This window comes from Vulpes vulpes, chromosome 14, assembly GCF_048418805.1.
Source record: "Vulpes vulpes isolate BD-2025 chromosome 14, VulVul3, whole genome shotgun sequence".
Classification (NCBI taxonomy): domain Eukaryota; kingdom Metazoa; phylum Chordata; class Mammalia; order Carnivora; family Canidae; genus Vulpes; species Vulpes vulpes.
The window spans coordinates 139131592-139155022 of NC_132793.1; positions in this window are offsets into that span (position 1 = coordinate 139131592).

Genomic DNA, 23431 nt, shown 5'->3' on the forward strand with positions numbered 1-23431 from the left:
TCCCGGGATCAAGTCTCACGTCGGGCTCCCGGCAAGGAGCCTGCTTCTCCCTCTGCCTGGGTCTCTGCCTCTCTCTCTCTCTCTCTCTCTCTCTCTGTGACTATCATAAATAAAAAAATTTTTTTTAAAAATCCTTTTATAATAATTTACAGTTTTAAAAAGAAAGGTTGAGGGAGACAAACCATGAGAGACTCTTTTATATGTGTGTGCGTGTGTGTGTGTATAATTTAAATTCAATTTGCCGGCATATAGTGTGACAGCCAGTTCTCGTCCCATCAAGCTCCCTCCTCAGTGCTCACCACCCAGTCACCCCGTACCCCCACCCACCTTCCCTTCTTCAGCCCTTTCTTTGTTTCCCAGAGTTAGGAGTCTCTCGTGGTTTATCTCCGTCTCTGATTTTTCCCGCTCAGTTCCCCTCCTTCCCTTATGGTCCCTTTCACTATTTCTTATATTCCCCATATGGCTGAGACCATATGATTATTGTCCTTCTCCGACTGACTTACTGCACTAAGCACCATACCCTCCCTCTGAGGGTCACTGGAGGGGCAGGGGTGGGGGGATGGGGCTCCCGGGTGATGGGATGAGCACTGGGTGTTATATAAGACTGATGAGTCACTGACCTCTACCTCTGAAACCAATATTACATTATATGCTGATCAATTGAATTCAAATAAAATTTTAGGTATCAAAATTAAATTAAAAATGAAAAGGTTGAGGTTTTTCTATTCAGTGAATGCTTTTATATTCACAAAACTATTTTAAATTGTTTTCCAGCTTAATTTATAACGACCTTTTTATTCCCACCAGGAGCATCACATACTTGAACAAATATTCCCACAATGTTAACTCACACTGTGTCCTGTCTGCCTCTGCCCTCACCCTCACCTGTCTCCAAAACTCACGTTACCCCCATTTAGAAAGGCGGGGGGGGGGGGGGGCGGGGGGGGGCGGGGCGGGGTTCACTGTACAGCAAAAGCACAGAACATTTCATTACTTACAGTGTAAAGATTTTGAACTGAAGCCGCCTCCATGAGAATGCATTTATTTGAAGACAAAATGGATCCTCCCAATCCTTGCCTTTTTCATACAAAAAGATAAGCCAGGAAGATCTTCACGAGACATGTTTTATGTAAACATGAGACTGTCAATCGAACACAGAGTCAAAAGGAAGGACGGGGAAGATCAAAAGTTAAGAAAAAGGAACATGTAAATTTATTATGTTTTTTCTATTTTTATTTCCTAACATTTAAAATCATGAATGCCTTAGCAGTTCATTTTAATGTGCCTAAAAGATTCCTTTTTGAGTTTCCAATTAACTGATTGTTACAGAATTTTACTTTCTCAAATTACGGGATAAATGCACATATTTTTAAGAAAACATCAAAATAACTGGGAGTCATTCAATTTTAAAGAAGCAAAGTGGAATGATTTGCATTATTAGCAGTCCTTTAAGTGTGATAGATGGGCACATGCATTTTATTAAATTTTTAATAAATGTAACAAACTGTACTACAAACAGTAAAATAAGTCTTTCCTTCAGTGCTCAGGATTTTTTTTAATCATGTTGACTACCACGGTTTCTCTTCCACAAGTGTTATTAATCTTGAAAGGTCAGCTATAAATATCTCTGTGGTCGAGGAAACTGAGCGCCTGCTGCCTGAGCACCCTGCTCGTCGGCCTTGATGTCCCTCCAGCCGCAGGTGATGGGCGACTCGCAGTGCGTGCCCTGCGGTCACCGGGCGCCGCGCCCCTCCAGGCACCTGCTGCAGGACCAAAAGGCCGAGGAGGGCGGTGAGTGCCCCCCAGGCACCTGCTGGGGACAGGCAAGGCCGAGGAGGGCGGGGAGCCCCCCCCCCCAGGCACCTGCTGCGGGACAGGCAAGGCCGAGGAGGGCGGGGAGCCCCCCCAGATGCTCGGAGCCCCGCCGCGGCCCGTCCTCCGCCGGGAGCGCAGGCGGTGCTGACCTTGAGCCCTCTGGAACTGGAAGGGCCGTCGGGCCACACGTGCAGGACACTTAAAACTGTGCCCACGCCCAGCGCGTGCAAAGCGCTCAGTGAGTGCGACGTTCCATCTCCCGACACGCTTCTTAGCCTCCAGCGCCTGCCCGGGCTCCACGCCCTGAGTCTGCTTTCAAGCAGCTGAGCCCCCAGGCTGGCCCCGTCCGTCCTGCTGAAGGACAAGGGTGTCCCCACCGTCCTCGGCCCTGGGCGACCCAGGCCCTCAGCCGGGACCTCAGTGCCGCTAGCGACGCCCGCCCCTGTCCTGACCCCCGAGGAAGGGAAAAGCCCGCAGGTGACACAGGCTGCAGCCGAGGAGACCGACTTGAGCGCAGTAGCCTTCCCCCCTGGTGGCGGGTTCCTTATGGATGGCCCAGACCCCGGGGAAAGGGGCGGGGGACTGCGCCGGGACCCTGGAATTTCACGGCCTCCTACGATCTGTTTAAAAATCAAGGTGAGGGCAGCCCGGGGGGCCCAGGCCATGACCCCGGGGTCCCGGGATCGAGTCCCACGTCGGGCTCCCTGCAGGGAGCCTGCTTCTCCCTCGGCCTGGGTCTCTGCCTCTCTCTGTGTCTCTGTGGGTCTCTCAGTAATAAATAAATAAAATCTTAAAAAAAAAATCAAGGTGAATGAAATCGGGATTTCTAAGACATTTTCCTTTTGCCAAGCTGAGGCATTAAGAAAATGATCTGCCTTGTACCCATGCTACAATCGCTTTAAAGAAATATATTTTTTAGCAGAATAAAAGGCAGGGCCTGGGTGGCTCCATCAGGTAAGCACCTGACCCTTGGTTTCTGCTCAGGCCGTGATCCCGGGGTTGTGAGGTCGAGCCCTGTGCTGGGATCTGCGCTCGGCAGGGAGACTGCTTGACATGCTCTCTCCCCTGAAAAAAAAAATCAGAAAACCAAAAATAAATAAATAAATAAATAAATAACAATTCTCACCAAAAAGGGAACCAACGGTTATGGGGCACAGGTCCGTGTGCCCCCAGGCGCACCCCCGGACTGGCTCGCTCCTCTGCTGCCGAGGCCCGGTGCAGCCCCCCGAATTCGCAGGTGCAGGCCGCCGGCGGGCTGGGGTGCGCGGGGCGAGCGAGCAGGTGTGGGCCAGACCTCCGCTGGCAGAGCCAAGCGAGAATTAGACCGTTTTCCTCAAAACGTTTGGCTTCAATTACTGAAAACAGCTTCTTTTTCTAGCCACCCCCTGCAAGGCCGGCCGCGCTTCCGGGCTGCGTGAGCCGGGGTCCCGCGCCCAAGGGGTGGGGGCCGCGGGGGTTAAACGGAATCAGCGCCGCGGCCGGAGATGAATGGCCAGTGTTCCTAGAAAGAACAGCTCCGTTTTCCAGATTTCCTGAGGAAGGAGCTGCACAAAGTGGCTTATTTGATTTTGCAGACGGAAGCAGGTAGCACAAATCTAGCAGGAAACAGAGCCCTCAAGGGAATGGTCAGGGAATGTTTAAAAGGAAGCATTTTAGAAAAAATTTTAAATGACTCTTAAAGGAAAGTTGGGGTATTATTTAGAGGGACGCGCCCACTGAACCCCCGCGCTGCCGCTCACTGGGGCATCCCATCCTGGGCAGCTCGGTGGCCCCGCGGCGCCTCGGTTTCCGCATCCACGGGGTCGAGAGGGTGACACGCACCAGCAGAGCCAAGGGTTGGGTGACAGCCCTATGCACCGCCCGGTCATCAGCAGGTGTTGGGAATGGGAGCCGCGGTGGGCCCAGGGGAGGCCCGCTCAGGGGCCCCAGGGCTGTGCCTCCAGCCCGCACACGCGGTGGGCGCTGGGCCGCGCTCCTCCAGGCCCGCGGCAGAGACGGGGGGTGCCGGAGGGTGCCGGGAGCCCTGAAGCCTCCACCATAAACACACGGACAGGGCAGCCCAAGGCCTGCAGGAGGACCGGGAGAAACAAACGCACGCACTGTTTTTTGCAAGTTATGAGGGACCCACCGGGCAAAGAATGCGAAGAATGACACTTCAGAACAGGTCTGAAAATGACATTTGGACATTTCAGAGCCACGTCTGCAAACGCGTGGAAATAGGGAGCACCCTGGCGTGTTCAGGGCACTGTAAAGGAAACTGCTTTCTCGAAACCACTCCCAAATGTTTAATTTGTCATGAGAGTTCAAATAGGATATTCAGGCCATTTTATCAAATATAATAAGATCTCACACTCACCAAGGATGGCCATAAAGCAACTGGCAGTTTGCCCCTCTCCGTTCAGCATCCCCACCTGGCACTCGGGAAGGGTCAGCTCTCTTCTGAGGAGAGGTATGGTGTTACAGTGTCCCTTGCCCCATCATTCGGCCCTTTTTCAGTTCAGCATCTAATGTCACACTTGTAACAACCGGTCTATTTCCTATACATCCAACCAGGGAAGAACATGTTTTTCTCCGCACAGTGACTAGAATAATTCTTTCAAAAATATGTATTATTTCTGCTTAACACTACAATAAAGCACCATAATCTTCATGGCTGAATTTTTGAAGCCACCTTGGTCATCATGGACGGAACTATGTTTAAATGCTAAAGTACAAATTATTTTGTACCAACGTAACACATGGACTTAGTGCACAGATGCCTATCAGGCGGATGGAACCTTGCTCGTGCGGACTTCTGAGTTCTTCTACGTTTTTATTAATGTTTCAAAGGATGACATCATAGCTATTTCTGAATCAAAATCTTGGGTTTCAATAAATCTTTCCTAGATCTTATTAGCCTTGAGAATATCAACCATGTGCCAAACGGAAAGAAACACCATACCCAAGAGTAAACTCAAATTGACACCACAGAACATGCATCACCCCTCAGCGTGCTTTGAGAAGACCCTTAAGGATTTCAGGAAGGAATCACGACTAGAGCCACAACAGACTTGAAAAGTCCCTTCATTTTCTAGATTAGGAAATCGTGGGCCTTGAAAACCGAAACCATAGCTTATTCACCTACAGAGTTTTACCAGGCAGGACTGAAAACCCAAACCAAACAGGCCTGAGCAGAGAAACATTTTTACTTGACTAAGTCCAAAGGTAAGGCTGACTTTGGGGTGTGGCTTCGTGGAGGCGCTCACCTACCTGAGTGGCGTTGCCAGCACAGAGTTTCTTTTTTTTAATCCTTATCTGGCATTGCCTTCTGCTCTCTTGGCTTTCGTTTGAAACTCCAGGAGTCGATAAGCAGCTCCAGCCCCACCTCCCCCAAACACCCAGTCTACAAGAAAAGAGGATCTGTTTCCCATGTCTCTCCCTCAAAATCTAGGATTCCTTCCAATGGGCCCATGTCAGTCACTTGCCTACTCTGAACAATCACTGGAGATGGGATTGTCTTAGGCCTTTGACAAGACATAGCCATAAAGTGATGGGTGGAGTCCCATCCGGTCCACACAGTCCCATCCGGGGAAAGGCATGGTGCCCCACGCGAAACTTAGAAGTTATTGCTGAAAGAAAGGGCAAGAGATTCTAAGGAGACACACACCTAATCAGTCCTATTTCTGCTGCTTATTTCAGGCAGACCAGAAAAGAATGATATAAAAGCTCTGTCTACATGGTAAAAACAAAAACAAAAACAAAAAAAAACTGACATAAAAGAAAAACACAAGATTTAAATGTGCCCATGTGAATGCACACGTAGCCCTACGGTACACATGCGCAGAGGCGCTTAAGAGTGTAGACGAGCCACATCAATGACCCAGTCTTCATAAGCCACCAATCAGCCTCCACACACGTTTATTTAGGTGTGACTCACATAGCGAGCACGTGAGACCAAACAGGAAAGGCCTAACAGCGCCACACTTTTTCAGAGCTCTTAATTTCACATGGTATCTAGTTTAGAGGGAGTTTAACTGCTTGTAGGACACAGGATACGCTCCAAAAGGAAACGACTTCGAACGGCAGAGCACGGTCTCCTAGGTAATACCCAGCCTTGAGAGTGTGTGTTTTCTTTACTGCTCCAAACCAGGGTGGACCATACACCTCTTCCCACTTCAGCAATTGTAAGATGCACCTCCCCCCCACCCCCCCCCCACACACACACACAAAAAAATTTGTCAAAAGGTCTTTTCTCTTTGGCACTTGTCATTTCCTGCATTGCTGAGGTTTGTGCAATAGCAAGTCAGAATGGAAATAGCTAATGCAATAGATAAAAAGTAGCTCAATTCCACTGGATGGTCAAAGGCTGAACTCTAACCAATTACGGTTGCTCTATACTGAGAAAAAACATTCCAATACCAAGAAGCAATTAGTCCAGTGGAGGATATCCGTGGGTGAATCAATGTGGAAATAAAAGGGAAATTTGAAAACAAAACCAAACCAAAACTCCAAAGAAATAATCCCTATGTGGCTGAGATCCTGCGACCTCCACCAGCCCCCTTCAGAAGCAAGATGCTTGAAGATAAGAACCACACCCTAGTGACCCTTACATCCACTCCAGTGAGCACACCACAGCTTCCATCGCCTAGTAGGTATTTAATACATATACTTTTTAAAGATTTATTTATTTTAGAGAGAGAAAGAGCATGTGCATGGGCCAGAGAAGGGGGAAGGGGACAGGGAGAGAGAATCTCCAGCCGACTCCCCACTGAGCATAGAGCTGGACTTGGGGCTCGATCTCAAGACCCTGAGATCATGACCTGAGCCAAAAATCAAGAGTCAGATGCTTAACCTACTGAGCCACCCAGGTGCCCCGGTATATATTTTTGAGTTTATTTTACTTAAATGCAGAGCTGAAATGAAATAAGAGACAGTCTGTTACCCGTTCTGACAAAAAGCGTAGCCTGCCAACAAGCACTTTGATAGGTTAAATCCAGACCCAGATCCGTCCTGATCCAATCCATTTATCTTTATAGCATTTGCAGTGTTCCCCGTATATTAACACGGGCTTAGCAAAACGGCATAGTTCATTCTTGACTGTCCGTTCTGTTTCTCAACCAGTTGTTTATCTTTCAAAGCCCTGAGTTAAATGGGGCCCTTCGCAATTATTGTTAGAATAGCAGAAGCCAGTGGACCAAATCCGTATTTTTGAATCAGGTCCTATTGCTCTGAGCAGAAATGGTAAGTAGTCTTCCTAACAGAATGACATATGAATAGTGACTCTTGTTATTTGGTTGAGCAACATCGAACTGGACAAACCCTATTCAAAACAGTTACAGTAAATTAGGATAAATTTTAAAGCCAGACACGGAAGTCAAATATTCTGGGGGGAAAAAAATGCTTCTTTCTAACTATGTATGTGTGGTCTCCTTCCAAGCACATGAGCTCTAAAATCCAAGATACGCAGTCTCCTAGGACCCCATAGGCCCCTGTGCCAAACTCCAGAGAGACTTCCTCCTCTGGTTGGTGGCTCTCGGCACTTCAGGAGGGCTCGTTACTGCAGCCCTTTGACTTGGAGGGTAAGAGCCAGAATCCCGAAGCCTGTTGCTGGCTTTCCATGCACTGTATCAGCCACAAGGACGTTCAAATAAAGCCGATGCGGACTGAGCTCCAGATCAGGAATCTGCGGGAACCCTTTCTGTTGCTCTCGGAGGGCCTTGGGGCCAGGCTGGTAAAGGCCTGGGCACACCATCCCCGCCCCCGCAAACCACAACTACCGCCTCCACGTCCCACATCACTGTAAGCCACGGACCACCGAACCTCTGGCTTTTAGCTCCCTGCTGTCATCAACTTGATCTGGAAGACTCTGGATTCTAGTCCCAGGTTCTGGGCACTAAAGCACCCCCTCTGTAAAATGAGGGGATGAACCGATGATCTCTGAGGATCACCAGCTCTAAAGTGACCTCATGTCTCCTAAACGCCAGGCTGATGTGAACACTGAATGGTGAGGAGTTTAAAATGAACTTTCTAAAATAAATAAATAAATGAATGAATAAATGAATGAATGAATGAATGAATAAATAAATAAATAAATAAAATGAACTTTCTGACTTGGATTAAGCTATGAATGTTCATAATAACTAACATTTATTGGGTGCCTATTAGGTATTAGGCACTTTTCTAAATACTTCGTGTGTCTTTATCTACTTAGTTTTCAGAGTCTGTACGAGGTCGGTACTACGGTCACCCTCGTTTCATAGGATGGAGGCACAGATGCATGAGGTAACTTGTCCCTGGTCAAGCAGCTGATGGGACTGGGATCCAAGTGCCAGACATGGGGGTCCGGAGCTCACACTCCCAAATACTATTTTACACTGACTTTTAAGCTCCCTTTTCTGTTGCTACTATTCCCTCAACCCGGAATACTCGACCTCCCTCATTTCTACATTTAAATCAATATTTACTGACTATCCCGGAACTGTGCCTAGAAACGGAGTTAGAGTGGAGAAGAAAGACAAGAGTCCCTCCCCTCACGGCCCTACCTCTCTGGTGGCAGATACAGGTGAGGAAGCACATGACAGATTAATTGGTTATAATGTAGATTTTTAATTACCGTTCTCCTTACGCTATACCATGGAATTAGCAACGACTGGGTTTTTGTTACTGTTTTTAATATATTATCCTGCGAGAGGAAATATGGAAGATCTTTACCTTGGACGTGGGGAGTCAGAAATCCAAGAGACTCTAAGGGTCATGTGGAGGACGAATATCCAGCCAGATGAAGGACATCACGAGTGGATGCCCTGCAGGAGGAGAGAGGATGGCGGAACCAAGGAACTGAAGACCCTGAATGAGGCTCAGGCCGAGACAGCGAAGGGGAGGAAGTGATGAGCGACCCAGCTGGAGGGGTGAGCAGAGCCCAACCATAAACAGCTACATTAAGACGTTTGGGTGAAGGCACCACAACACTCAAGCTAATGAAGCTTCAGCTTCAAGGTCCCCACTTGCACAAAACCCTCCCAGGGCCCTGGGAGGGGCACTAGCAAGGGGTTCCTACAATCATGTATTTTCAAATATTTTGCGAAAGATACTTGCACTCTCATTTTTACAGACAGCTCCCTATTCTACTCTTTCCTGCCATCAAGCCTCACGACTGGAATGACTAGAGTATTTGGGGATCTAGCAAGTTGACTAGATATTTAGTTTGGGTTTGGTGTGGGCCTTTATTCCCAAATATGGGAAACTTATTGCAAACCATCTCAGCATACGAAAGGCTTTTTTCTTTCTTTTTCTTTTTTATGAGAATGGGAATATTTGATTAAGCTTAAATGCACAAATTTTATTGCCGTTTGGAAAGACATTTCCAAAAAAAAAAAAAAACACGTAAGGAATTAGACTCCTAACTCAGGCACATATAACAGGTATCTTGATTTATCAATTTTAAACAATGTTTTAAATAACTGATAAGTTTCAGATTAAAATAATGAAATATGAAACAGAAGCAGTAAAGGAATGAAATCAATAGAAATGATTCTGAACTTGAAGAACAAATTGTAACAAGAAGCTTTCAGATCATACCAAATGAAATGATTAATCAAGAGGAAGAAATAAATCGTGAAGAGAAGTAATGAATAAGCTCTTGAATATTATGATAATCCAACTCGTGAAGAGGACTGATTCACGAACAAACTGGGAAAAGATGAAAATTTCTTGCTAAGTCGACATGAAATACTTACGCCAAGGTAATACTTACCTATTAACTCTTAATACTCCACTGCAGAGCAGGCATCAAGGGCAAACCGTTTAACCTGTGTCATCGACTCCACTGCTGCTGCCGATTAGTCCTGAACAAGAAAATGTGAAATTCCCTGAAATCTTACAGCTCATATTTGGAAGGAATTTAATCGAAGTCTCCCTGAATTTGGCAAGAGTCTTAAACAGTTACAGAGCATATAAACAATGAGCCATGGAGCTTTTCTAAAAAGGAAACTTTTCTAAAAAATATTTCCAATGTTAAAAATTCAAATTTCGATTGCTATGCAAAAAGAAACAGCTGAATATTAACCTATTCTCTCTGAAAAAGAGATTATAAAATCACTGTCGTGAAAAAAAAAAACGATCAAAACCTCTGCCCCTACCAAGTGAAGAAAGGGCACTCTAGCAGTATGCCAGGTGGACAGTTAATAAAAATAACAGTTTATTTTTCACAATTTTAGGATATTTGTGGTATTTCTCAGATTTTTTTTAATGTGTAATTTGTTGTGGGTTTTTTCATTCTTATTTACTTTTGTTCTTCTGTATTGATAGTGTTGTATTGATGATTTTCCTTAAAAAGGGCCCCAAAGTGGCATAAACACTAAACTCCACCGCTGACTTTGGACATTACTCCAAGGCATTTTCTCCCTCTTCTGTCTTGTCTAGTTTATCCTTTAATCCTCAGCCCAAATGCCGTCTCTACACCACAGCCCTTTGTGCTGATGCCTGTTTTCACAAAGGAAAGAAGAAATCAAAACGTCTCAAGCAACTGCTCTTCTGGGCAAATCATGGCAGGGGCTTTATGACGCTACCTCACTTAATCACAGGGGCTTCCCGAAGGCGAGGTAATTGTCTTTCATATTTCCCAAAATAAAAAACAAATGCTGGTGGTAATCATTCCTGCTCTCTCCGAAAGCTATTACGTTAATGATGTATCCTGACTGGCCTTCCTTCAGCATGTCGACCACAGCTAGCCTTACCCCTTGGGGTCACCCCTTTCACACTTGGACATAGTTTCCCAAAATGCAGCCTCAGGTGAACCGTGGGTTCTCCGTCCCTCCCACAGCCCTTCCGAGGGCTTCCGCGTCCCCCGCGCCCAAGATGACCGCGTGTCTGTAGGTGCATCGGGACACACTTTTCTGTACCTTCCTCTGCCTAAATATATTCCCCTCTGGCTGATCGTCGTCAGGCCCAAACGTCCCCACTGAGAATGAGGCTCTAATCCTCAGGGATTAAGCAAACGCCGCCCCTGGTCTTGGGCATTACATCGCTAATCCATTAGGATTAACAGAAGTACAATTTGAAAAGAACCAGGGAATAATTCCACTGCCCATAATTTAGGATGGCAAAACCAGACCCACGAAGGCTGCCAACATATGATATAATTAACACAGCCATTGTATGGAGGATATTGCAGCACATATGGTACGATATGAAAAACCAAACAATGTTTTTTATAATGTGTGAATATAGATATTACAGAGTTGAAGATCAAGCGGCGATCTCTTCCTTGGCCCCTCCTTGAGCTGCATTTTGAACATGACCCCCGACTCCATCAAGTGTCAATTTCGTGTCTGGTGATGAGATTATCTCTTTAAATCGAAAGTTAGAACCAGCATTTTTTACTTTATATGTCAGGTTCTTAATAGTTTCCTAAATAACAAGGAACACTCTTAGTCAGTTGGCATTTTCCAGTGTTTTAATTGCCTGCTGTGATATAATTATTGTGACATTTTGGGATGTTTTTAACATCCTGAATTAAATATTCTGACATCCCACAGAGCACTTCATGAAAACAGTCAAACTGTATTCAAGTCATTAGCAGTCTACAGCTGTCCTTTAATATTAAAATTATTTTCCGACACAAAACACAGATGAAAATTAAAGTATTTAACAACTTGGAGCTTGGGTCAGGTTGGAGTTCTGTATTCCCCTAATTCGTCAGGTAAAGAGGATCAGGGTGACTGAGACTCTCCCATTAAACCTTCTCTGAAGCAGCAAATGAACGAGGGCCAGCTCACGATCGAAGCAAAGGAACAAAATGCCCTGATTTCCAGGTGCGATCGGCCCCGGACGACGCGGCCGCAGGCCCCCTCGAGGCTCGTCCCCCCGCCACGTCTCCTTCTCCATCGCCTGGAAGCTGGCTCGCTTTATTTCATTCATGTATTTGTTTATGTCCCTGTGTCATATGTGGTCAAATACAACGTGACGCACAGCCCAGGTGACTGAAGCATTTGAAGCGACGCAGCCCACCCTGCAATTTTGTGCCGAGACCCTACAGATCTCCAAAGGGAAGACCTGCCGGCCCGGCCGCCGACTGGCTCGGGGCAGCTCGAGCCCCCACCTTGTCCGCCCACCGCCGCGGCGGCACCGCCGACTCCCTTCCTGCCCCCACCTGTACACCCAAACCCTCAGAAAATCCCCCGGCTCACAGTCGTGATACGTGCAAAGCCCAACACTGCCCACCACCTCCTCCTCTGCCTCTTGGTTCAAGCCACTAGCATCTTTTTTTTTTTTCTTTTGTCCAATTGAAGTAAAATATTCACAAAATTTGCCATGGTCACGAGTTTTAAGTGGGTATTTGGGCAGACGTAGGTGCCTCCACAGTGTTGGGCAACTACCACTATTACCCATTTCCAGAACCTTTTCGTTGTCACAAACGGAAATTCTGCACCCATTAGACGGTGGCTTGCGTGCCTCACCCCCACCCAGGCCCCGGCAACCTCTGCTCCTCTTTCCCCGGGAACCCGATTTTCCTAGGGGCTGCGCCTAGTGGAATCTCGCCGCGTGTCCTTGGGCGTCGGGCTTCTTTCCCCCGCAAAATGCTTCAAAGCTCCATCCGTGTCGCAGCAGGTATCAGATTCCACTTTCTCGTTGTCTGACCGTCGTGTCTATGCCACACTTTATTCATCTTTTTTTTATTATTTACATTCAGTTGGTCAACACGTAGCACGTCATTAGTGCCAGACGGAGTTTTCAAGAACTCATCAGCTGCGTAGAGCACCCAGCACCCCCCAGCACCCCGTCGCGTGGCCTCCTTCGTGCCCGTCGCCCGGTCACACCCTCGGTTTGTCTCCTAGAGTCGAGTCTCCCATTCATCTGCTGACGGACGTTTGGGTTGTTTTCACCTTGGGGCTCCCGTGGCCGAGGCCGCCGTGAACCCTGGTGGACAAGCACCTGGGATCTGCCTTTGCTTCCCTCGCGTGTCCGTCCACAAGTGGAACCGCTGAGCCATACGGTGGTTCACTGCCACCTCTTGATGGGACCCTACGGTCCACACCGGGCTCTCTCTATCCACCTGGTGACCCCATAGCCCATTATCCTCACAGTCATTAGGGTGATCCTTTTACGACGTAAAGCACCCCGTGTCCCTGCTCTGCCCAAGTGCTCCCCCGCCAGCTTCTGCGGACACCGCCAGCTTATGACCTGCAGGACCCTCGGGAATCTGCCCTCCGCGTCCCTCTCTGGCCTAGTCCTGTGGCTCTTCGCCTTTGCTCGGCCCCCAGTCCACCAACCTCCCTCCTGTGCTCAAACCTGGCAGGCACCCTTGTGCCTCAGGACCTTTGCACGCATGACTTCCTCAGCCCAGACTTCAAGGTCTCGGCCCAGATCAAACTTTACCAGAGCTGCCTTCCGTCTCCGCTAACGTAGCCCCCGAGTACACACACGTACGCGTACACACACACGTGCCCTAGTCATTCTCTACTTATCCTGCTATGTTTTTTCCATAGACCTTCTACCATCTGACACATCATTTATTTCTTGGTTTATTTATGAGTTGACTGTCTTCGCTCACTAGGATATAAAATTCCCAATGCCACAGGCATCATATTGTTTAATGCTGTGTCCCAAGAAAGAGCCTAGATGGATACTCGGCACAGACAGGTGCTCACTGCCCTTCCTCCCGCTCCAGAAAGAGGTCCTGGGTGAAGCTGAAGGGTCCTGAGCATCAGGGAGACGGGCCATCTGCGGCCGGTAATGGTCTCACCGGAAACCCCTATCTTCCTAATCACCTCACCTCTTTTTCTATGGGAGTGATGGGGAAGTCAAGGGGGAGGGTCAATTTTTTTTTCAATAACTTATTTGTCCTCATTATAAAAGCCACATGTGCTATGTTCCTTCTAGAAAATGTAGGGAATCTAAGTAAACACAGAAAAGAAATTAAAAATCCACAATGTGCCAACCAAAAGGTAATGACTCCTAATGCTTCCGTGCATATCCTTCCAGTCTTTTTTTTCTATTCATATTCATTTTTCCTAATAATGGAATCCAAGCATATGTTTTTATCTTGTCTTTTTCACTAAGTTTTATGTATCAAAAACACCTTGCTCCTGAAATGTGCTCTGACAACTTACTCCCGATGGCTGGGTAGCATCTACTGTGAGAAGTACCATGATTTAACCCTGTTTACTGGGCATTTAAATAACTTCCCATTTTCTGTAGATTATCAGCAATGTGGCATCTTTTTTTTAAGACTTATTTATGTATTGGGGGGAGTAGAGGGCAAGGGAGAGAGAGTCTCCAGCAGAGTCCACGCCGAGTGTGCAGCCTGATGTGGGGCTCGACCTCACGACCGACATCAGCACCTGAGCTGACAACAAGAGTCCGACGCTTAACCGACTGCAGCACCCGGCACCCAGCAACGCGGCATCTTTAAATCGACATCTTGTGGGCTCTTCTGAAAATGTCCTTTTGGTTAATTCCTAAAAGTGGGATTCTGGGGCTGGTGCCTCCGCACAATCTTCAAGATTTCTCTACGCACCGTGAGTTCCGAGTCCTCCGGTCAGGGCCGGGCGCCTGAGAACTGTCGCCTACAACGGCCACCATTGCTGTGTCCTAAGCAGGAGTGACCTCAGGATTCGGTCCCCGGCTGGATGGGGGTGGGGGGCCTGAGCGGGGGGATCAGCAGGGCAAGGCGAGGGTGGGACCCAGGGACAGGGCAGCACAGCAGGCTTCACGGTGCACCTGTGCCTCCCGGGCCGGGCCAGGAGCTCAGGCCGGGGAAGCGACAGCATCCTTCACTACATTGCTGTGCCCTCAACAAAATAATCATATGAATTTTTATGTAAACAGTGTATTGATCATGCTTAGTTTTCCTAAAAACCTTGGCTCAACACTCTGTGACACTGTGGCCATTTAAAGGTTGCATTTGAGTTCGATGTGTTTCAATACGTGGTTTTAATGGATTTGCAGCTATTTTTATAATTGGAAAATACAGTTTGCAAAAGGCACCACATTCACAGTAGAAAAATGGGACAAGGGGATCTCAGGGGGGCTCCGAGGTTTAGTGCCGCCTTCAGCCCAGGGCGTGACCCCAGGGTCCCGGGATCGAGTCCCACATATCAGGCTCCCCGAATGGACCCTGCTTCTCCCTCTGCCTGTGTCTCTGCCTCTCTCTCTGTGTCTCTCAGGAATAAATAAATAAAATCTTAAAAAAAAAAAAAAAGGAAAGGAAAGAAAAATGGGGCAAAATTTAGTAACAATACTGGATGAGGCTCATATTCCAAGTCACTGAAATTGTTTCAAACGCTTTGGCCAACTTCGGGTCACGTTGAATCCCTGTGTGATACCGTTATGGGACTGACAAAGGACTTGTCCTGGAAACGGATGGGATATTTTCTTCTTCTTTGTAGTTAAATTATTAACATTCTCTTTGATAATGCAGTTTAAGCACAGAACATTTTATTTTTTTACTTTTTAAAGATTTATGTATTTATGATAGACATAGGGAGAAAGGGAGAGAGAGGCAGAGACATAGGAGGAGGGAGAAGCAGGCTCCATGCCGGGAGCCTGACGTGGGACTCGATCCCAGGACCCCAGGATCACACCCTGGGCGAAGGCGGGCGCTGAACCCCTGAGCCACCCGGGGATCCCCACAGGAACATTTTAAAGAAACGCGTCTGCTCTTCCTAAGCCCATTTCCCGGAAGCCTGATACCATAAGCGGGGCAGTGCTTACCCAGCAGGAACTGGACGCGCCCCCTGCCCCCGAAAGTCAGCAAGGCCGAGGGCACCACGGCTGCCCCTGCCCCGGACACCACCGCGCTGTCCCCGGACGCAGCCCCCGCCTGGTCCCCTGCCCCCGGCCACGCTGGGGACACCGTCCACACACCCTCACCCTTCTAACGAAGGCTTCCTTTTGATGGAAAAAAACAAACAAACAAAACAAAAGAGAAACTCCTCAGTCTTCATCGCCCCAATCCCTCCACACCTGTCAAGGTGGCTACTACGCCTTCGTTTTTCTCTTCACAGCTTAGTGAGGTACGATTTCCTTCCCACAAAATTCACCCATTTTAAGTGTAAAATTCAATTCTTTTTAGTGACTTACAGAATCAGGCGATCATTACTGTAGTCCAATTTTAGAACATTTCCATCACTCCGAAAATATCCCTTACGCCCATTCGTGCCTTCTTGTCTTTAAAAATCGCCTTCGCCTGGTCTCGTGACAGCACATGCTTAATTTCCATCTTGGTTTTTCCCCCCTACCCATTCTTTGCTATGTTCCTCGGCCTGTCCCTCCTACTCTATTTAACCTTTAAATATTGGTATTCCTCATAGCCTCGTCCTAGCTCCTCTCCTCTTCCTACCCTGCACCGGTTCCCTAGGCCCCATCCCTTCCGTGGCTTTAACCGCATCCCTTCTACCTCAAAATCTCTTCTCCGTCCAGACTTCTTTTCTGAGCTCCCAGCCTTTGTGTGCTCATCTGAGCACCTGCTGCTCCCATGGGGGTGTCTCATGGGCATCTCCAACCGAACATCCCTGAACATGAACTTAGTATTCTCAGTCTACCCCGAACTTTTCCTCCTCCAGGGTCTCATCTCTCAATGAAGATGCCACTAAACACTTTTCACTTAGTGGCTCATACCAGAAAATCTAGGCATTATTCTTTTTTTTTTTTTTTTTTTTTAGGCATTATTCTTAACCCCTCCCTAGCCTACCACATCCAGCGCATCTCTGCCCTCCAACTCCACACCTACCCAGCCCCAAACACCAACATTTCCCACCTGGACAACTACTGTAGCCTCCTGATTATTTCCCTGCATCCACTCCGCACATTTTCTACACTTTTCTCCCACACTGCTTTCACAGCCAATTAAAAATCTCCTATCAAAAAAATATAAATAAATAAATAAATAAATAAATAAATAAATAAATAAATAAAAATGTCCTATCCTTCAAATCTATGTAAAATGTCTCAACGGTCTCTATAACCCTTAAGGCAGACTCAAAGTTCTTTTGGTTTTCCAGTTTTATTGAAGTCCAACCTAAGTGCCCACTGATGAATAAAGAAAATGTGGTATATATATAATAAGATGGAATATTTTTCAGCCCCCCAAAAAGGAAGGAAATCCTGCCATTTGCCATCACATAGATGAACCCTGAGGGCAGTATGCCAAATGAAGTCAGTAAAAGTCCTTTACCCTAGCCTACAAAGCCCCGCATCATCGGGTCCCTAGTGATCCCCCAGGCTCACATGCATCCCTCTGAGTCTCGCTCACTGAAGTTCCACCGAGTTAGGACAATAACTCCCCTCACGGAAGGTTATTTCCTCTCCCTACAATGGTCTTCCCTGCCTCTCTCGTCTTAGCTTCTCAGGCCTTAGCTTCTATGTCTCCTTCCCAAGGAAAACTTCTTTCCTGACTCCACATTGCGGGTCGGGTTCCCTGAACTACATCCTCCCTTATAGCCCTCACCCCGTTTTTGTTTTTGTTTTTTTACTCTGTAGCACTCATCACAACTGTAAGTCAATAGCGATCTGTATTATTTAATGTCTGTTCCCCTCCCTAGCCTGTAATCTCCATGAAGGCAGGGACCATGTGAGACCTGCTGCATGGCTGTACCCTCAGGAGTTGGCTTGACGCCTGACACACAGGAGGCACCAGGAAATGCTTACCCAAAGACTGCGTGGTTTCATGCAGTTCTCCCTGAAACGCTGAAGGGTAACCACGAACATTTGCCCTGTGTTGGAAAAGACCCTGGGATTCAGAGAAGGTAGGTAACTTGCCCAACAGCAATCACGAAGGATTTTAGAAGCATAAATAGAGTAAGGCATTGAGCAATTCACAATACTTGCTTAATCAAATCTGAGTAATGATTAATGATACTCATTTTCATTAATATTGTTCAACTTTTAAACAAATGTCCCAGTCAAGGAACAAAGGAGCTAGTCAGCCTTAGGAAACAGAGTTACAGCTATGTTTCTAATTTCTAACTCTCAAAAAAAAATGCTTGTGAGTTAGAAATTAACATATATTAAATCACTGCCCCCCCCCCCCCCCCGCCCCACTGCCCCAGGAAGGCCTAACCCACGGCCAGGCTATTATTTGCACACACCATATAGAGATTACTGACAAAAGGAATTCGCAGCTTCTCCCACTTCTATACTCAATCACCACAACCTAAATAAACTGCTATGAACCAAGGACTCACTGGGTGCTAGGTAGTACTGGGCAGCATGGTAGACCGTTCCACACCTATTAATAAGCACTTTGCAAATGTTGGATTGGACATAGGAGTGAGCCAAAGCTTGAAACCCCAACTTTCTAATTCAAATTTTACATGTGACTTATACCTCAATTAAGAAAAAAACATTCATATGATTTCTTGAGCCTCCCTGTGTCTGGGGCTTTATGTGAACTGGCCCTTAATGGTACTACAGTACCCACAGTGAAGAGTCTCTTATGGTTTACCTCCCTCTGTGATTTCATCTTATTTTATTTTTGCCTCCCTTCCTCTATGATTTGTTTCTTAAAACCACATATGCTTTCTAAAAAAAAAAATTTTTTTAAAGGAAAAGAAAAAGGCGGGGGGTACTACACCATCAGTACCAGGCACATTGTCAGAACTCTCTGGAGAGAAAAGGCAACACTTTTGGAAATAAGGTTTGAATGTACAACAGACACAAGCGCCTTTTCTAATAAAACAACTGACAAACCAGTAAAAACTAAGCAAGAAAAACAATGGATATTATTCAACCAATACAACTGAGTACCTGCCATGTGCCACATTGTGTCAAGAATAATGACAGCCTCATCTGTGTAATTATCTAGGGTTTGCAAAACCTTAATACTTACCTTTCCTGGTCCCTCTCAGCAGTGAGCTCTAACACTACCACCTGTGGTCTAACAGCCACTTGCCATCGTTCCAAGCCCTCTAAGACCCAACAACCAACACAGAGACAGTACATTAGTCTGTGAGTTTAGTATTCAGTGCGCTGTAATAAGCCCTGGTCTCTCAGAAGCTCCCCAAACCATGATATTCTCTTAATACTTTGGAAGAAATCCATATAGCTGGTTCCTCCACAAGTCCTCAATAGGATTCCAGTTCTTTCCCTAGACCCGAGGTCTTGCCCTGAACCCCATCTAAATAAAGACTTGATGATCACACTAACACTTGCTGCTCCATTGCCGATGAGGCTGAGACCATATCTGTGAAATTTCCCCCACGTCAGAGCAGAGTAGGCCCAATCAAGCCACCAATCCAGTAGGTCAACTGCAGAAATCGATGTCAGGGCCAGACAAGGCTTGACCAAGGCTCTGTCGACACCAATGTCATCAGAGGCAACAGAGAGAAAAGCCAAGTGTCAAATCATAGAAGCCACAACTTAAATGTAGGCTGAGGATTTTACTTATAACCACAACAGTAGATGATACAGTAAGATCAGGAACTCAGTAAGTGAAGGAAAACAGGTTAAGTCGAGAATCAAAGTGGGTAAAAAGCAAAAGATTCTAAGAATTTAACTTCTGGAGTCCATTCCTATTAGTCCTGAATTAGCGAATGACTAGGTTAAAGGCACAGGAATAAGGGGACCCCGGAACCTACAACCAAAAGAAAACGAGGACAGGTCCTCATAACAAGGTAGGGTGTATTATTCCCATTTTACAGATAGGAAATGGGGGCTTGAAAACTCAAGTGATTTGCTCTAAGAATCTCAGTTGAGGGGTCAGATACACCTAAGCACCAAGCATCCTAATAAACACTGTGTTTGTTGATTAGATACAGGAATGAGCCAACTTGAACCCCTAATTATCTGATTCATATTTTACATGTAACTCTTGAGCCTCACTATAGAGAAAGCCTTACATAAACTAGCTCTTTTTTTAAGATTTTTTATTATTTATTTAAATACATAGAGAGGAGAGAGAGAGAGAGAGAGAGAGATTGGCAGAAGCAGACTCCGTGCAGGGAGCCCGACGCGGGACTCGATCCCGGGACCCCGGGGTCACGCCCTGGGCTGAAGGCGGCGCTAAACCGCTGAGCCACCCGGGCTGCCCATAAACTAGCTCTTTAACGGTGTTTTTCCACCTCCACCCTGCCTCCGTGAGTGCTAAAGGGAAGCCAAATAACTTATGATTAGAGTCAGGCGGGTCTAATGTGAGTCACTTTTACAGCAGAGGCAAGTTTTAAAAGAGAAACATGAATCTGCAGAAAGATCTGCCTTACGGCGGCAAGAGGTGAAGACGTAGAGCCGAGAGCCACCCGTTTGCATCTCCTGAGAGCGACCACGTCTGCCAGGCTGGGGGAGCGCTGCCGTCGACTTCCGAACCCCAGAGGCGAGATCACAGTGGACACACCAGTGCTACGTAGACTTTTCCCCTGTCAACCCTCCCTCTGGTCAAAGCCGGGGTGAGAGTACCTGTATGTTAATGCACCGAATGGATTAATAATGACCACTTGTTTTGGACCCTATTTTAAAGGAGTAATGAGGCTTTTAGACGGGGAGCTCACGGCAGCCTGCGTTTATGACTAATGTTGGCTAATCCCGGAACCGCCCCATGACCTCACCGGGCACCGTATAGAATAAACATGCCCACAGGCCGTCCCTCACGCTCCCCCGTTCCGCAGCTCCTAGCACAGGTCTGCGGGCACGTTCTCGTAAATGAGAGAATAAAGTGTACAAAATCACAATGAGACAAGCCAAAATCTCAACAGATGGAGACATGAAAGGTTAAGGCCGACGTTCCCTCTTTAAAGCCACGGTGACGGGATGAGGGTAGAGAAGTGTCAGACAGAAGGGGGTGAAGCAAATGAAATGCGCCACAGCAGCTGGCTTGTGTCAAAGTCTCAGAGGTGACCAGAAAAGCCTTTCAAGTCTAAATAAAGACGGGAGAATACCAGCAATTCTGCCTTCTATTTACCCCCTTCCAGGAGCTGGAGACACGTTACAAACTTTAACTCCTTAATCCTCACGACAGGGCCGTGGGTCAAGCGGCTGGCAGCTGGTCTACCTCGTTCCACAGAACAGTGATGAGACCCGGGGATGGGATGCGTGGCAGAGCCTCGGCGCCGTGCCCGTGGGGCAGCCCAGGAAGGATTCAAGAGACACTATAGGGACTCGAAAACCCAGACACGAGACGCAAGAACCTGGGGCTCCCAGAAGTCCACTGTGAGAGCCCAAGGCCTAGGACTGGAAGCTGCTCTCTTCTAATTGGCTGCCAGGACTGTACTTGTCTGATCTGCTCCTTCTAGGTGCTAATGAGAACTTTTCATTTTTGGAGAGAGTCTTGATACTGTCGGTAATAATAAATATGGAACCAGAGCTTTAAGGTCATACGTCGTTAGATGCTAAAGATGAGGTCCAGGCGTTATCCCATCGGGCCGAGGCTTGGAAAGGTAGTGACAAATGTTCTTATTTGGTGTCTGTAGGTTTGTTTCCGCTCCTTATACGAGGGGCGTGTTCTAACGTGAGGTCGAACCCTGTGTACACTTGAAGAAAGGAGCATGGAGCCCGTCCACCAGGCTGACACCTACCCCCAGGGGGTCAGCTCCAGCTCTTCACTCCCAGCTGACAACTTCTCAGGTCCACCCTCCTCTTCGGAGAACCTTCCAGCAGCGGTTACTTTCCCCAATCATTAACTCCTCTTTGTGTCTGCTTTTCTCCTCGGGACACAGATATCCGAACTACTGACCGTGGGTTCCGACCCCGATCTGCGACTCCCGGGTCTTCCCCGTGATGGCGATCGGTGCCCCAGTAAGCAGTTGCTCAGAACCCGAATCTGGAGACACCCTTGACTTCCTTCTCTTGCTCACATCCTTCATGGAGCTCTTCGGCGTGTGCGGTCGCTCCATCTCCAAAATGTATTCTACGGCTCACCTGTCACACGGAGCCTCCCCCCCCCCCCCCCCCGCCCCGCAGCGCCCACGCTCCCAGGACCAAGGCGGCAGGTCCTCCTCGCCGGTCTCCCTGCTTCCAGTCTTGATCTCCTGCAAATGCTCCCCACAGAACAGCCAGTGACTCCTCTGAAAGATAAATGGGACCGTGCCCCCCTCCTCCTCCCGACCCCCGAGAGTTGCCTCTCACCCAGCGGTAAGCTGGGCAAGGCTTAAGGACCTGTGTGAAGTCACCGAGCACCAGGTGGGGAGGAGACATTAACAGTCTGAGCTGCAGCAGTTCCAAACGGGCTCCTGGATTCCGTGGTTCCCGCCACACAGTCCAGAATCCTTACTATGACTTCAAAGCCCCACGCGGTCTGTCCCTGCCGCCCCTCAGATCCCACTGTTCTTGTTCACTGTCCTGCAGCCGTACTGGCCTCTTTGTTATTCCTCAAACATCCCAAGCATATGCCCGTCTCAGTGACTGTCCCTCCCGCAGATAAGCACAGCGCCGCCAAACTCGCATCCTGCAAGTCTCTGCTGCAATGTCGTGTCCCCCACACACTCAATGCATTAGGGCCCTTCCTCCTCCCAACCCTCACCCCTGATAGTTTTAACGCTGAGCAACATTCTGCTAAAATTGTATTTATCTGTCTCTAAATCCGCTGGGGATGTAGCTCCTTGCAGCAAAGGACATTGCCTTGCTCACTGCCACATCCCCAGCATCTGGAGAATCTCCTAGAGCATTACACGTGCTCGCCGAGCGGCGGTTCAACGAATATACGAAGGAAGGAAGCAACCAATGAACGAACCAACTAATAATATTTCTCAAAATAAAAATACACAAGTATGACTAGCAGAAAGGAGGATGGGGCAAGGACAAGCAGGGTCCTAATGGAGCCCCCGAATGGCAGTGGGACCCAAGTTATAACCGCCTTGGTCTCCCCAGTGGGAGGAAAAACAAATGACAGAAGTGAAGACCGAATGCAAAAATAATGTGCTAAAGAGAATAGGCAAGTTTCAGTTACAAGGAGCTGGAAGTAGAGTGGTTTTATTTATTTTTTTTTTTTCTGAAGATTTTATTTATCCGTGAGAGACGCAGAGAGAGGCCGAGACCCAGGCAGAGGGAGAAGCAGGCTCCCTGCAGGGAGCCCGATGCGGGACTTGATCCCGGGACCCCGGGGTCACAGCCTGAGCCCAAGGCAGACGTGCCCCAGAGTTGTTTTAAAGAAAGAAAAGAATAAGGACAAATTAAGCGTGACCCTGATCTAGTGAAGAGGGTCCACGAGCGTGGTCGGGATGGTCCGGCACTGACCCAAGCACCGCCGCTTGCGTGCTGAGGGGCCTCAGCCAGGGGATTTCTCCGAGGTTTCTAATCTATGTCTAAAAAAATCTATTAAAGAAAGAAGGGGGGGGCCATGGTAGGTTCCTCCGAGCCCTGTTCGTGCTGGAGGCCACGTGGCGGCAGCAGGACCCGAGCCTGGCTGCTCCAGGTGCGCAGCTTCAGAGGGCGGGTGTCCCGGGCCGGGCGCCGGGGAAGGGCAGCAGCTAAGGCGGCACCAGGTCCTGGGGGGGGGGGGGGGGGCACTGCCCCCGTGAGCAGCTCGGAACATTCACATCTCACACCGGCTTCATGGTCTAACCCACTTAATTTTTCATTTGCACCCAGGCCCCCAGGCTCCGGAGCCTGCTCTGGGCTCCTCGGCTTGGTCCACGACCCCGCTGAAGGGGTCGCCTCTGGGCCTCGGGTCACTTCACCTATTTTCCTGCCCTTGTGCTATTTCACGGGG